At 41.4% G+C, this 14,554-nt stretch overlaps 1 long non-coding RNA gene and 2 other non-coding genes across 3 annotated transcripts; all 3 read left to right on the plus strand.

The window, feature by feature from the left end:
* Positions 1-25: 25 nt before the first annotated feature.
* LOC125118271 (uncharacterized) lies at positions 26-2,894 on the plus strand. Its single transcript, XR_007132807.1, has 3 exons — positions 26-508; positions 1,638-1,859; positions 2,838-2,894. It is a non-coding gene; the product is annotated as an uncharacterized LOC125118271 (long non-coding RNA).
* Positions 384-528, plus strand: LOC125121771 (small Cajal body-specific RNA 17). Its single transcript, XR_007133634.1, has one exon. It is a non-coding gene; the product is annotated as a small Cajal body-specific RNA 17 (non-coding RNA).
* Positions 610-695, plus strand: LOC125121750 (small Cajal body-specific RNA 18). The gene has a single exon (XR_007133614.1). It is a non-coding gene; the product is annotated as a small Cajal body-specific RNA 18 (non-coding RNA).
* Positions 2,895-14,554: the final 11,660 nt, after the last annotated feature.

Below are 14,554 nucleotides of genomic sequence, written 5' to 3' on the forward strand. Positions count from 1 at the left end.
GTGCGAGGCCAGGAATGAACCTTATCTTCATGGGCACTAGTCAGGTTCATTTCCTCAACGGAAACTCCCATTCTCTATTCCCCCAGGGGGAAAAAAAAATAATTTGACTCTACCCTATCCAGTCTCCTCCCAGCCTTTATAAACCCGCCCACCTTCCGCAAAAGCTGAAGATCAGTTGGTGCGGCGCTGCCGGAAGTCGAATGGGCGGAGCGTGGAAGATGGCGAGGGGGGATTGGCTAAGCCCATTTTGCAGGCTGGGTAGGCCACTGCACAGACCGCTGGCAAAGGCCTAGGCCTCTGGGCGGGAGAGGGGAAATAGGTCCCGGGAGGGGGCGGGGAGGTTTGCGCCCTAGGGCTTTAGCGACTGTCTTAGGGCGGGGGCGCCCCCTGTTCCACCTTGCAGGCCCCGAATGAAGCCGCAGTATTTTCCTTATATGATTGGGCCCATGGCTTGGCAGCGCTGCTGCTGGCCTGGAGCCTGAGAGGATTATAATACGTGACTGGCGAGGTGGGGGCCGGGAACGGGGGTTGGGGGGAAGATGAGGGGCAGCTGGTTAGGCTAGGGATGAGGGAGGTTAGGGATGCCTCTGCCGCTGTAACTGTGAGCCCTGGTCGATGATGACGTGACCGCTGCGCAATCTGAGATCTGGGAACCACCAGGTGATGGAGTTTGTGCTGAGAACGATCTGAGACCAGGGTAGCAGGAGGCGATCCGGGCAGAGATGGGGCAGATTCTCAGCGCCAGGGCTTGGAGGCCGGCCAGGCTGCCTCAGGCTTCTGATAAGGGGTGGTGGGAGGCTCTGAGGTTTTCTGTGAGCCAACAGCGAATGCCTTCTCTTCAAACACTTTCGTGGCCCTGTCACATCGTTTGTTGTTGTGGGGTTTTGTTGGTTTGTTTGGGTTTGGGGTGTTTTTTGTTTTTGTTTGTTTTTGTTTGGGCCGCCACTCGGCATATGGAAGTTCCTGGGTCAGGGATCAGATCAGAGCTGCTCTAGCGTTTTACACCACTGGCTCCGTGTTGGGTGGGGTATCAAAACTGCATCCTGGCGCTGCAGCAAGAACTCCTATTTTTTTTAACCCAATGTTGTTATTATGAAAACTTTCTCGAACTTACAGAAAAGTAGAAAGAAACATAGAAAGAACAAACACTGGTATATTCACTGACTGTATTCTACCCTTAACATTTTGCCATATTTGCTGTATCATTTCCTCTCTTCTTCCATCAAACCATCTTATTTATTTATTTATGCAGACCTTAGTACACTTCACCCCAGGAATACCTTAGCTCATGTTAGAGGTCAGTATTTGTTTACTCTTTTAAGGGAAAATTTCCATGTGTTCAGGATTGAATTGGATTCTTGTAATCCAAACCACTCAAGGCTTTCAAAATGTAATTAGAACGTGTCCATAGTTACAGATGTACATCATTCATTTCCCATCCAACTCCCATTTAGCCATTGTTCCCTTTTTCTCACCAGCTATTGTAATTCGATCCTCTGGTTTATTCCTTTTCTTTTTCTGTTTCTTTCATTTGAACAAATCCAGGAAATTGACAGTCATCGATTCAATACAGAAATTCTAAGATTATTAACATTGTATTTATTTATTTATTTATTTTTGTCTTTCTGTCTTTTTAGGGTCACACCCACGGCATATTCTAGAGGATGAGCAGAGAGTGATAGTAAAATAAAACTGCCACATTTGGGAACTGTTTGTCCAGCATTGAAACAAGCACTTATGAACGCCGTTTATAATTTTTACACTCAGGCAATATGAGAATTGTACAAAACAGAAAAACATAATTCACATAACATCAGACAAATCCAAATTGAGGGACATTTTGCAACTCCATGAAATAGGTAGGGGTTTTTCCTTTCTCTCTCTCTCTCTCTTTTTTTTTTTTTTTAACTATGACAACATTTTATTTTATTTATTTATTTTTTGCTTCTTAGGCCTGCACCTGTGGCATCTAGAAGTTCCCACCTCAGGGGTTATATCTGAACTGCAGCTGCCAGCCTATGCCACAGCCACAGCAACATGGGATCTAAGGCACATCTGTGATTTGCACCACAGCTCACAGCAACACCAGATCCTTAACCCACTAAGCAAGGGCAGGGATTGAACCTGCATCCTCATGGATATTGGGATCTTAACCCAGTGAACCACAACAGGAACTCAACATTTTAGTTTTTTTAAAAAATATTTTATTGAGGTAGAGTTGATTTACAATGTTGTGTTAATTTCTACTGCATAGCAAAGTGATTTAATTAAAAATATGTATTATTTTTCATATTCTTTTCCATTATAGTTTATTACAAGATATTGAATATAGTTCCTACTATAGTTTATTATAAAATATTGAGTGGGGCTCTTGAGTGTAGTCCCAACAAGTAGGGGCTTGTTGTTTATCCATCCTATATATATAGGTTTGCATATATAACGGTTTGCATCTGCTAATCTTAAACTGTACCACAGCAGGAGCTCCGTGTCATATTTTAGATTCCATTTATAAGTGATGTCATATTTTTCTCTCTCTGTTTCACCTCATTAGTATGATAATATCTAGGTCCATCCATGTTCCTGCAGATGGCATTATTTCATTCTTTTTTATGGCTGAGTAGTAGTCCATTGTGTGTATATACACACCACATATTCTTTATCCATTCATCAGGGCATTTATGTTCTTTCTATGTTGTGGCTATTGTAAATAGTGTGGCTATGAACATAGGGGTGTGTATATCTTTTTGAATTGTAGTTTTGTCTGAATATATGCCTAGGAGTGGGATTGCTGGATCATATGGCAACTCTAATTTTAGTTTTTTTTTTTTTCTTTTTAGGGCCACAGTTATGGCTTGTGGAGGTTCCCAGGCTAGGGGTCTAATCCGAGCCATAGCTGCCGGCCTACACCACAGCCACAGCAATGCCAGATCCGAGCCATGTCTGGGACCTACACCACAGCTGGCAGCAACACCGGATCCTTAATCCACTGAGCAAGGCCAGGAATCAATCCTGCATCTTCATGGTTCTGAATCAGGTTCTTAACTCACTGAGCTACAATGGGGACTCTTATTTTTACCTGGGAAACTGACCTAATAAAACATTGGTATGACTTATGTTGGAGAATGTTTTACCTATGTTCCCTCCTGGGAGTTTTATGGTGTCCTGTCTTATATTTAAGCAATTTTGAGTTATTTTTATGCATGGGGTGAGGGTGTGTTCTGACTTCATTGATCTACATGCGGCTGTCCAACTCCCCAGTATCACTTTGCTAAGGAGACTCTCTTCAGTGTATATGCTCACCTCCTTTGTTGAATATAATTGCTTGTAAGTGTATGGGTTTGGTTCTGGGCTCTCTATTCTGTTGCACTGATCCATATAGTCTGTTTTTTGTGCCAGTACCAGTTTTGATAACTGTAGCTTGTAGTATTGTCTGAAATCTGGGAGGGTTTGATTGCCTGCTTGGTTCTTTTTCAAGATTGCTTTGGCAACTCTAGGTCTTTTACGGTTCCATATAAATTTTATGGGTAACAGGCAGTGGACACCCAGGGGGACCAGTGTCTGCAGTCACGCCCAAGGGGGCTGTCCCCAAGGCTTGCCCCAGGTGCACAGTGAATGGCACCATTGCTCCTAAAGAAAGACAGTGAAATGAGCCTCCTGTGAGGGAGGGGAGCACACAGCCTGTGCACGAGGGGCAGGGTGGGGGATGCACAGTGGGGACAGAAGAGCAGGGCCCTCTCCCTAGGCTCTGGGTGTCATCCCTTAGATGCCACCAATTGTGATCAGAAACAGTCAGCAAACATTGATGTTTCCACACGTGTTCTGCCAGATACTCAGGAGTTGCTCTATGTCCATCTGTCTGTCTACCTGTCTGTCCATCTGTCTACCCATTCCTCCCTCCACCCATCCATCCATCTACCTACCTATCTATCCACTCATCTCTCTGTCACCTGTCTACTCTTTCTATCTCTGTAACAAGTTTCAAAGAAAAGATCGTGGATGAGCAGAAGACTGGATTATTCTAGTTCTGCAAAAAGTGTAATGGCTAATTTGATAGGGATCACATTAAATCTGTAGATTGCTTTGAGTAGAATGGCCATTTTAACATTATGAATTCTTCCAATCCCAAAGCATGGAATATCTTTCCATTCCTTTGAATCATCTTCACTTTCCTTTATCAATGGTCATCATTCTTAGCATATAAGTCTTTCACCTCCTTGGTCAGATTTATTCCTAAGCATTTTTTTGTTTGAGATTTTAGAAAGGATATATATATATATATATATATATATATATATTTTTTTTTTGTCTTTTTGCCATTTCTTGGGCCGCTGCTGCGGCATATGGAGGTTCCCAGGCTAGGGGTCTAATCAGAGCTGGAGCCGCCGGCCTACGCCAGAGCCACAGCAACACGGGATCCGAGCCGTGTCTGCGACCTACACCACAGCTCAGGGCAATGCCGAACCTTAACCCACTGAGCAAGGGTAGGGACCGAACCCACAACCTCATGGTTCCTAGTCGGATTCATTAACCACTGAGCCATGACGGGAAATCCTTCAAATATATTTTCAATCCCTTTTTTTCTTTTTCCTCCTGTGCATAGTTTGGTAGACTTCATATTAATCCCATAGGTCTCATATTGCTTTCATTTTTTTTTTCCATATGGCTTCTATCTGCTGTTCTAATTGGGTGACTTCCATTATTCTGTCTTCCAGATCACTTATTCCTTCTTTTGTATTTTTCAGTCTGCTCTTTATTGCCTTTACCTCAGCTTTCATTTTGGCAAATGTGTCTTCTAATTTTTCTTGGCTCTTCTTTATAATTTTCTAGTTACTTTTTAAAGGAGTCTGCATTTCTATCGATAGCCTTTCTTAATTCCTTCATTATTTTTTATTATCTTCCTTTTGAACTCAGTATCTATTAGACTGAAGAGGTCTCTTTCCTTGTTTCTTCTTTCAGGGGATTTTTTTTTTTGATATTTTAATTGGGAGTGGTTCCTCTGCTTCTTCATTTTACTTATATTTCTCTGACTCTAAGTTTAGGAGAAACAATTATCTACTGTGGTCTTGGAGGGCTATTTTTATGTAAGCGTGTCCCTGTAGCCTATGTGAGTTTGATATTTTTGGTGCACTGACTGTTTTCAGTATGAATGCCTGCCATGTCTTTCCTTGGTTTTGCTGGCCATTATCCCCTTGATGGGGCATGTGACTGCTGTTGTGTTGATCAGAGCCTGCACTGGATATTGAGCAGGGTCTCTTCTTTGCTCTGTGGTTGTCACAGCCCTGTAAGGGGCAGGGTTTGCTCCCTAGTTGGAGTAGAAACCCTCAGATCCATTTCTGACTGTTGTATGAGGTAGGTGGCCTTGGATTGCTCCCACTGGGAGAGGAGCCACTGAGTATTTCGATGCCAGAGATGTCCACCAAGGACTGTGCTCTGTTGTGTCACCTGTCACCCATTCTGCAGGTTTACAAAGTACATTATAATTGGCACTACCCTCAGCCCTGCCTCAACCTGTGGGAATGAAAGCAGTCAGCCCTGGTGTTCATCAGGCACTGTGTTCACAGAGCTACCTGCGTAGATTCTTAGGTGTTGATTCACTGAAGTCAGGTACTAGGACCGCAGTGGTTGCATACCTGGACCTGCTGTGAGAGCTATGGAAGCAGCCCAGGCTCTGGCCTGGCCCAGCCTCTTTAAGCACACACCCACAAAACCCACAGCTGCTAAAGCCAGACCTGTCTCAGCTGTGAGGGCATCCGTTGTCTACACAGGTAGACTGTAGGTGCTGAGTTTACAAATGGGGAGAGCTCAGATTTCAGCCCTGCTTCCTAAGTTGTACTTCCCCTGGGAATCAACTCTGATTTCAGCTCTGCCTCTGTGTGGGCAACCTACTGGGACTTGTCCAGTCCCAGAGCTCATAGAGGTGGCACTGAGAAAGAGACTGCTATGGTGGGCCCTGCACCTCCCTTCACACACCCCTTAACAGTGGTGCTTCAACTCTGTGGTAGACCCAGACTCCTTCCACGTACCCCCTTGGTTGTGATACATAGCACACTCCAGCCCCTTCAGGCTGTTTCTGTGTAGCCACTCCCAGTCTTCTCCCTAAGTCTGTCCTCTAAAGCCCAAATTTTAGCACCCAGCCCCCACTCACACCAATGGACATGTGTCTCAGGCTGGGGAGTGCAGGGCAGTGGTGAACCATCTGTGTGGGTCTTTCTCTGTTCTGCCTGCTGCAATCCACCTGCTGTGTGCTCCTCTGAGCATCTGGAGCTCCCTTTCCGTCCCAGCTGGTCTCCCTACTGGTGAAGGGGCTTCCCAGGGTGCAGGTTTGTTTCATGTTTCATAGCACCGTCCTAAGGACACAGGTCCCATATCGATTCATTTTTCCCTCCTTTCATCCTACTTCATTATGTGGAGGTCTTTCTTGCAATTCTGGGTGTCTCAGATCATCTGTCAGCATTCAGTAGTTATTCAATGAGAATTGTTCCATATGTAGATGTATTTTTTTTTGTCTTTTGTCTTTTGTTGTTGTTGTTGTTGCTGCTATTTCTTGGGCTGCGCCCACGGCATATGGAGGTTCCCAGGCTAGGGGTCCAATCGGAGCTGTAGCCACCGGCCTACACCAGAGCCACAGCAACGCAGGATCGTTAACCCACTGAGCAAGGGCAGGGACCGAACCCGCAACCTCATGGTTCCTAGTCGGATTCGTTAACCACTGTGCCAGGACAGGAACTCCTGTAGATGTATTTTTGATGTGTTAGTGGGAGGTGAGCTCTGCTATCTTTTTTAAAATTGTTTAATTTATCAAAATATAGTTGATTTACAATGTTGTGTTTATTCTGACATCTTGTTTGGACTTTCTTATTTTATAAGTGAGGAAGCTTAGACCCAGAGAAACCAACAAAATTGCCAAGGCAAATACATCATTGTAAGGCAATGTGTCACTACTAAAAGCTCAGCTTTTTTCAACCAGGGCTTCTATAGAAAATGATTTTTAGTGACTATTTTCTTAATTCTCCCAAGGATGGTGCAGAGCTAATATCATTCTAGATGCACAAGAGTTATTACATATGATGAATACCTTAGTGCATTAGAGCCTGATTTATGTCTGAAAGCTAGTAATATCATAAAATTGAAACCAAAAGGGATTCATTAGATGAGCCAAAATCAACATAGTTTGTCTCGAGCTGGCACTCAATAAACTCAAGCCAGTCAAATGTGTGTTTTGTAATGAAGAAAATAAAAATCAGAAAACATGTGCAGTGAATTATGCCTAGTATGAGATACAGTGGTGGAGGAAATCAACCCATCTTTAAAAGTTAAGTGTTTTTTCTTTAAAACTTTCTAATATTCAAATGCAAAGAAAGTTCTTGGTCTGAAGAACTGTTGATAAGTGTATTAGTGTTCTTCAATAAGAGAAAAAGGCAGGTTCTATTCAATTTGTCCCCCTCCCCATATATTTATTAAGAAAAGTTAAGATACCATTATTAAATATCACATTTTCCCACTCAGTATCACATATCTGAATGAAGATAATATTTAATGAAGATACCATCATTAAATATCACATTTTCCCTATAGATCACTGGCAGAAAGTCCTTTGAAACTCCCTAAATTTTCTTTAATTAAAATGTCATGAAAATGGGTGGATTTGGAAAATCATTGGGTAAAAGATTTACATATATAAAAAACATGAGTTCCTGCTGTGTCACAGTGGGATCAGTGGCATCTTGGGAGTGCTGGGATGAAGGTTCTATCCCTGGCTCAGCACAGTGGGTTAAGGATCTGGCATTAGTGAAGCTGTGGCTTAGGTCCCAATCATGGCTCAGATCTGATTCCTGGCCCGGGAACTCCATATGCTGTGGGGTAGCCAAAAAATTAAAAATTAAAAAATTAAAGCATGTGAATCTATGTAAAGATATTTACACAGACTCAAAATATCATGAAAAGGAGAGTTTTATGCTAGAGAAACCTCGATTACCTTAACCAAATGGCAAAGCTTAACATCAATAATTCATCATCTTGATGCATTGGGAAGGACACAATTTCACTTATGTATGAGTTTGCCAAAAATGTCTTATTTGAATCTAATCATAAGGAAATAATTGAATCTAAATCGAGGGAATTCTGCAAAATAACTGACCTGAACTCTTAAAAAATTTCAATGTTATAAAAAAAAAAGCTGGGCATGTATTAGATTAAAGGAGACAAGATGTGACAGTTAAATGTAACATGGGATCTTTAATTGGAAACTGGATTTGAAAAGAACAATACTAAAGAACAGAATTGGGGTGGCTGGGGGAAAATTTCTGCAAATTATCTGAGATAATAGCATCGACATAACTTTTCCTGATTTTGTTAATTATATTGTAGATATGGGGGAGATTGTCCTTTGTTCTTAAGAGATAACATACTGCAGTATTTAGAGGTGAATAATCATGATGTCTGCAACTAATTACTGATTAACTCAAAAAACTCACACAAATACTCTGGCAGAGAAAGAGAGAAAGCAAACATGGCAAAATATTACCAGGTAGGGAATCCAAAGGTAGAGTACATGATTGTTGATTGTTCTATTTTTACAACTTTTCCGTAGGTATTTAACATTTCAAAATAAAAATTGAGAGGAAATGTATCTTTCAAGCAAGCTGCAAAATTACCCCAAATAAATTATGTTTTGTTTCGTGTTTAATCATATATAACCAGGAATATATTGTACAGCACTAAATATCTATATCAAAATTAGTTATTTTATAATTTAAAAAATCTAGACATGGGCCTTCCTGAAATGTAAAGTTATTGTTCTAAGACATTTAGCTTTTGATATTTTTAGAAATGCCATGTAAACATTTCTTTCTGTAATTTTTTTTTTTGGTGGGGGGGGAGGAGTAGCATTAGTGTAAGACTAGAAATCAGTGAACCTATGTAAAAATCTATAAATTCTGTTGAGATTTCATTAGGATTTCATAAATAATCAGCCTCGGCTCTCTCTTCTATATTTTGTGGATAATCTCCCTATGTTTAAACTTCCTATAATACTAAAAATTGATGGTAGCTTAGGCAGCAATAGCTTTAGAAATTTCAGTAACAGAAACTGGGAGGCTGGTTGAGTTGGTAGGGTCTAGGACATTGTTAGCAAATGAGTACGCTTGACCCTCAGTATCTCAGGAGACTGGTTCCAGTCCAAAGTACCTTATGTAAAATGGCATAGTATTTGATCATAACGTACGCACATTCTCCCATATACTTTAAGCCTTCTCTGAATTAGTTATAATCAAATCTAATACAATGTAAATTCTATGCTAGTGCATGGAAAAATCCAAGTTTTGATTTTTGGAACATTCTGGAAAGATTTTTTTTTTTCTTTTATGGTCACACCCATGGCATATGGATATTCCCAGGCCAGGGACTGAATCCAAGTTGCAACTGCAACCTACAGCACCACTGCAGCAATGTCAGATCCCTAACCTACTACACTGGGCCAGGGGTCAAACCTGTGCCACCACAGAGGCAATGCTGGATCATTAACCCACCGCACCACAATGGGAACTCCTTTTTTTGAATATTTTTGATTTGCAGTTTATTGAATCCATGAAAGCAGAACCCAAGGATAGAATTTGAATAAATGAGAATTTGAATAAATGAGGAGTGAGTTTGCTAATCTTGAGTAGTTTGGGAAGTTATATATGTGCTCATTGTTAATTTAACTGCCTTGGTGATTACTTCAAATTTTGTTAATTAAGAGGCTAGTTATTATGTTGGATGTGGTTTTGTCTTTATAACAAATATCTACTCTTTAGAAAGCTCAAGTTGCCAAATGCACACATAAGAAATGAAATAGAGACTGAATATAATACATTTGATTTGCTGAACTTATTTTAAGTTTACCCCAGGTCTGGATGAGTTCCCAATAGCTTAAGACATTGTCACAAACTTAGGTGAGGGATATATACACTTGACTCTTGAATAGCATGGGTTTGAACTGCAATGGGCCCATTTATGTGCAGATTTTTTTCAGTAGTAAATACTACTGTACTATATGAGCAGAGGTTTGTTGGAACTCTAGATACAGAGGAACTGAGCATATAGAAGCCTGACTATAAATTATATGCAGACATTTGATTTTAGGGAGGTAGGCTCTCCTTCCCATCATTCAAATGTCAGTTGTATTTGTCTTTGTTCCTCTTTCTCTTTTTTTTTTTTTTTTTTTTTGTTTTTTGCTATTTCTTTGGGCTGCTCCTGCGGCATATGGAGGTTCCCAGGCTAGGGGTCCAATCGGAGCTGTAGCCACCGGCCTATGCCAGAGCCACAGCAACGCAGAATCAGAGCCGCATCTGCAACCTACACTACAGCTCACGGCAACGCCAGATCGTTAACCCACTGAGCAAGGGCAGGGACCGAACCCGCAACCTCATGGTTCCTAGTCGGATTCGTTAACCACTGCGCCACGACGGGAACTCCCTGTTCCTCTTCCTCTTTGAAAATAATTTGTCGTGTCTATATCCTGATCATGCCTTAGAATTTCATTTAGTAATACAGGCATACCTCATTTTATTGTGCTTCATTTTATTGCTTTTTTTTTTTTTTTTACATTGAGTTTGTGGCAACCCTGTTTGGAGCAAGTCCACTGGTGCCATTTTTCCAACAACATTCACTCACTTTGCGTCTCTGTATCATATTTTGGTAATTTTCACAATATTTCAATCTTTTTCAGGCTTATTATTATTATTACTATTTTGCTTTTTTTAGGGCCACACCTGTGGCATATGGAAGTTCCCAGGCTAGGGGTTCAATCTGAGCTGCAGCTGCTGGCCTATGCCGCAGCACAGCAATGTGGGATCCGAGCCATGTCTGCAACCTACACCAGAGATCATGGCAAAGATGGATATTTAACCCACTGAGCAAGGCCAGGGTTTGAACCCACATCCTCGTGGATATTAGTCAGGTTTATTACTGCTGAGCCACAGCAGGAACTCCAGGATTATTATATTTGTTAAGGTTATCTGTCATTGGTGATCTTTTCTGTTACTATTGTAATTGTTTTGGGGTGTCACAAACCATGCCCGTATAAGATTGTGAACTTAATCTATAAATATTGCATGTTCTGGCTGCTCCACTGACTGGCTGATCCCACATCTCTCTCTTTCTCCTTGGGCTCCCTATTCCCTGAGACACAACAGGATTGGAATTAGGCCAGCTAATAACCCTACAGTGGCCTCTAAATGTTCAAGTGAAAGGAAGAGCCACATGTCTCTCACTTTACATCAAAAGCTGGAAATGATGACGCTCAGTGAGGAAGGCACATGGAAAACAGAAACAGGCTGAAATCTAGAAATCTTACACCAAACAGCCAAGCTATGAATGCAAAGGAAAAGTTCTTGGAGGAAATCGAAAGTGCGATTCCGGTGATCACACAATGATAAGGAAGCAAAACAACGTTATTGCTGATATGGAGAAAGTTGTAGTAGTCCGGATAGAAGATCAAGCCAGTCCCAACCTTCCCTTAAGCCAAAAGCTGATCCAGAGCAAGGTCCTAACTCTCTTCACTTCTATAAAGCCTGAGAGGTGATGAAGCTGCAGAAGAAAAGTTTGAAGCTGGCAGAGGTTGGCTTAAGGGGTTTCAGGAAAGAAGCCATCTTTATAAAAGCAAACTAAAAGGTGAAGCAGCCAGTGCTGGTGTAGTAGCTGCAGCAGGTTATCCAGAATCTAGCTAAGAATATTAATGAAGTTGGTTAGAGTAACAGTGCATCTTCTTTTTTTTTTTAATTAATTTAAGTCCATACTTTATTCAGAATTCCTTAGTTTTTAACCTCGTGTCCTTTTTTTCTGTTCTAGAATCCCACACTAATTTAATTGTCATGTCTCTTTAGGCTCTTCTGCTTTTTTTTTTTTTCTTTTCTTTTTTCTTTTTAGGGCCACACCCACAGCAAATGGAAGTTTCCAGGATTTGGGTCAAATCAGAGTTACAGCTGCTGGCCTATACCACAGCCACAGCAATGCCAGATCCAAGCCAAGTCTGCAATCTACATCATAGCTCATGGAAATGCTGGATCCTGAACCCAGTGAGCAGGGACAGGGATCAAATCTGCATCCTCATGGATACTAGTCGGGTTCATTACCACTGAGCCATAATGGGAACTCCCAGTCTCCTCTCGACTGTGACTGTTTCTCCGATTTTTTTTTTTGTTTTTGATGATAGTTTTGAGAAGTTCTGGCCAGGTATTTTGTAGAATGTCTCTCTATTGGGATTTGTCTCATGTCTCTCTCATGATTAGATCAGAGTTATGAGGTTTGGGAAGGCAGAACTTAGAGGTAAAGTGCCATTTTTATCACATCATAATTATTACTGTGGATGCTGACCTTGAAGCACTGTTTGTCAGGTTTCTCACTTTAAAACAAACAGACAAACAAACAAAAACTACTCTGGTAGGATTTCCCGTTGTGGCACAGTGGAAACGAATTTGACTAGGAACCATGAAGTTGCAGGTTCGATCCCTGGCCTCACTCAGTGGGTTAAAGATCCAGCATTGCCATGAGCTGTGGTGTAGGTTGAAGATGTGGCTCAGATCCTGAGTTGTTGTGGCTGTGATGTAGGCTGGCAGCTACAGCTCCGATTAGACCCCTAGCCTGGGAACATCCATATGCCAAGAGTGTGGCCCTAAAAAGACAAAAGACACACACACACACACACACACACACACACACACACGCACACACACACAAAAAAAACCCCAAAATAAAAAACAAATTACTCTGGTAGCTTTAAAGTCACCCACTGTCAAGTTCTCTGTGACCTTGGGTGGCTGTTTGGGGGGAAGAAGAAGCTTAGTGCTTTGCTGTCTGTATTGAGCTGACAGCCAGGCTGCTCCTGGCTCTGGCGGAGAGAGGCAGGGGGTGTGATGGGGTCCATTTGATACAATCTACTTTATTCAGCCATGGGGAAATGTTGACCTGGGAGGACACTATGAAAATGGAGTCAGGAAGCCAGAGTTGGGATCTCTCTCTGGGCTTGGAAATTCATTTATCTCAGTCACAGATATGCTCAAGGATTCTTGGGGTATCTTTGAGGATGAAATAGAAAGAACACTCCAGAGCCAGGAAACTTGAGTTCTATTCTAAAGAGTTAATGTGCCTTGGACAAGACAGTAGCCTTCTCTTGACTTAGGGGGAGGCGATACTGAAAAATATTCATTAAATCATCCACAAAATGACACAGCTCATGTCACTGAATGAGCTAGGTGACTCTACGAGGTAGATATTACACCATAATAAAACAACAACCATAATGAAACCAACAACACTTAGGACTTGAACCTAGCCATAACCCAGACTGGGACTTGAACCCACAGTTTTTTTTTAGTTAGAGTCACTCATATAATGTCTGGACTTACTGAAGTTCAGGTTCTTTGTGTCTCGGTGCAGAAGGAATTTACTGAGAGACAGTGAAAGGCAAGAAATAGATTTATTAAAATAGGATATTTGTGAGATATGTAAGGTGGTAGTCAAAGAGGCACTAAACAACATTTTTTTTTTTTTTTAATTTTAGGGCTGCACCGCGGCATATGGAGATTCTCAGGCTAGGGGTCTAATCAGAGTTGTACCTGCTGGCCTATGCCATAGCCACAGCCACAGCAATGCAGGATCCAAGCTGCATCTATGACAGACAGCACAGCTCATGGCAACACTGGATCCTTACCCCACTGAGCAAGGTCAGGGATCGAACCTGTGTCCTCATGGACGCTAGTCAAATTCGTTAACTGCTGAGCCATGATGGGAGCTCCAATGACAAATTTTCAATGCAGACAAAACAACCTTCTATTCTAAGAAGATGCCATCTAGGACTTTCATAGGTAGAGAGGAGAAGTCAATGTTTGGTCTCAAAACTTCAGAGCACAGCTTACTGTCTTGATAGGAGCAAATGCAACTGGTGACAAAGTTGAAGCCAATGCTCATCTACCATTTTGATAATCCTAAGGCCCTTACAAATTATGTTAAATCTACTTTTCCTGTGCTCTATGTTTCGAACAAAACCTGGATGATAGCATATCTGTTGACAGCATGGTTTTCTGAATATTTTAAGCCCATTCTTGAGAACTCCTGCTCAGAAAAGATTTCTTTTAGAATATCACTGCTCATTGACAAAACACCTGGTTATCCGAGAACTCTAATGGAGATTTACAAACATATTAATGTTGTTTTCATGCTGGGTAACACAACATCCATTCTGAAGCCCATGGATCAAAGAGTCATTTTGACGTTCAAGTCTTATTATTTAAGAAATATATTTTTAAAGGTTATAACTATAACATAAGTAGTTATTGCTCTGATTGATCTGGGCAAAGTCAATTGAAAACCTCTGGAAAGGATTCACCATCCTCAATGCCATGAAGAAAGTTTGTGATTCATGGGAAGAGATAAAAATATCAACATTAGTGAGATTTTGGAAGAAGTTGAATCCAACCCTTATGGATGACTTTTAGGGATTTAAGACTTCAGTGGAGGAAGTAACTGCTGAGTGGTGGAAATAGGAAGAGAACTGGAATTAGAGGTGGTATCTGAA

Source organism: Phacochoerus africanus, chromosome 2, assembly GCF_016906955.1.
Source record: "Phacochoerus africanus isolate WHEZ1 chromosome 2, ROS_Pafr_v1, whole genome shotgun sequence".
NCBI classification, from domain to species: Eukaryota; Metazoa; Chordata; class Mammalia; order Artiodactyla; family Suidae; genus Phacochoerus; species Phacochoerus africanus.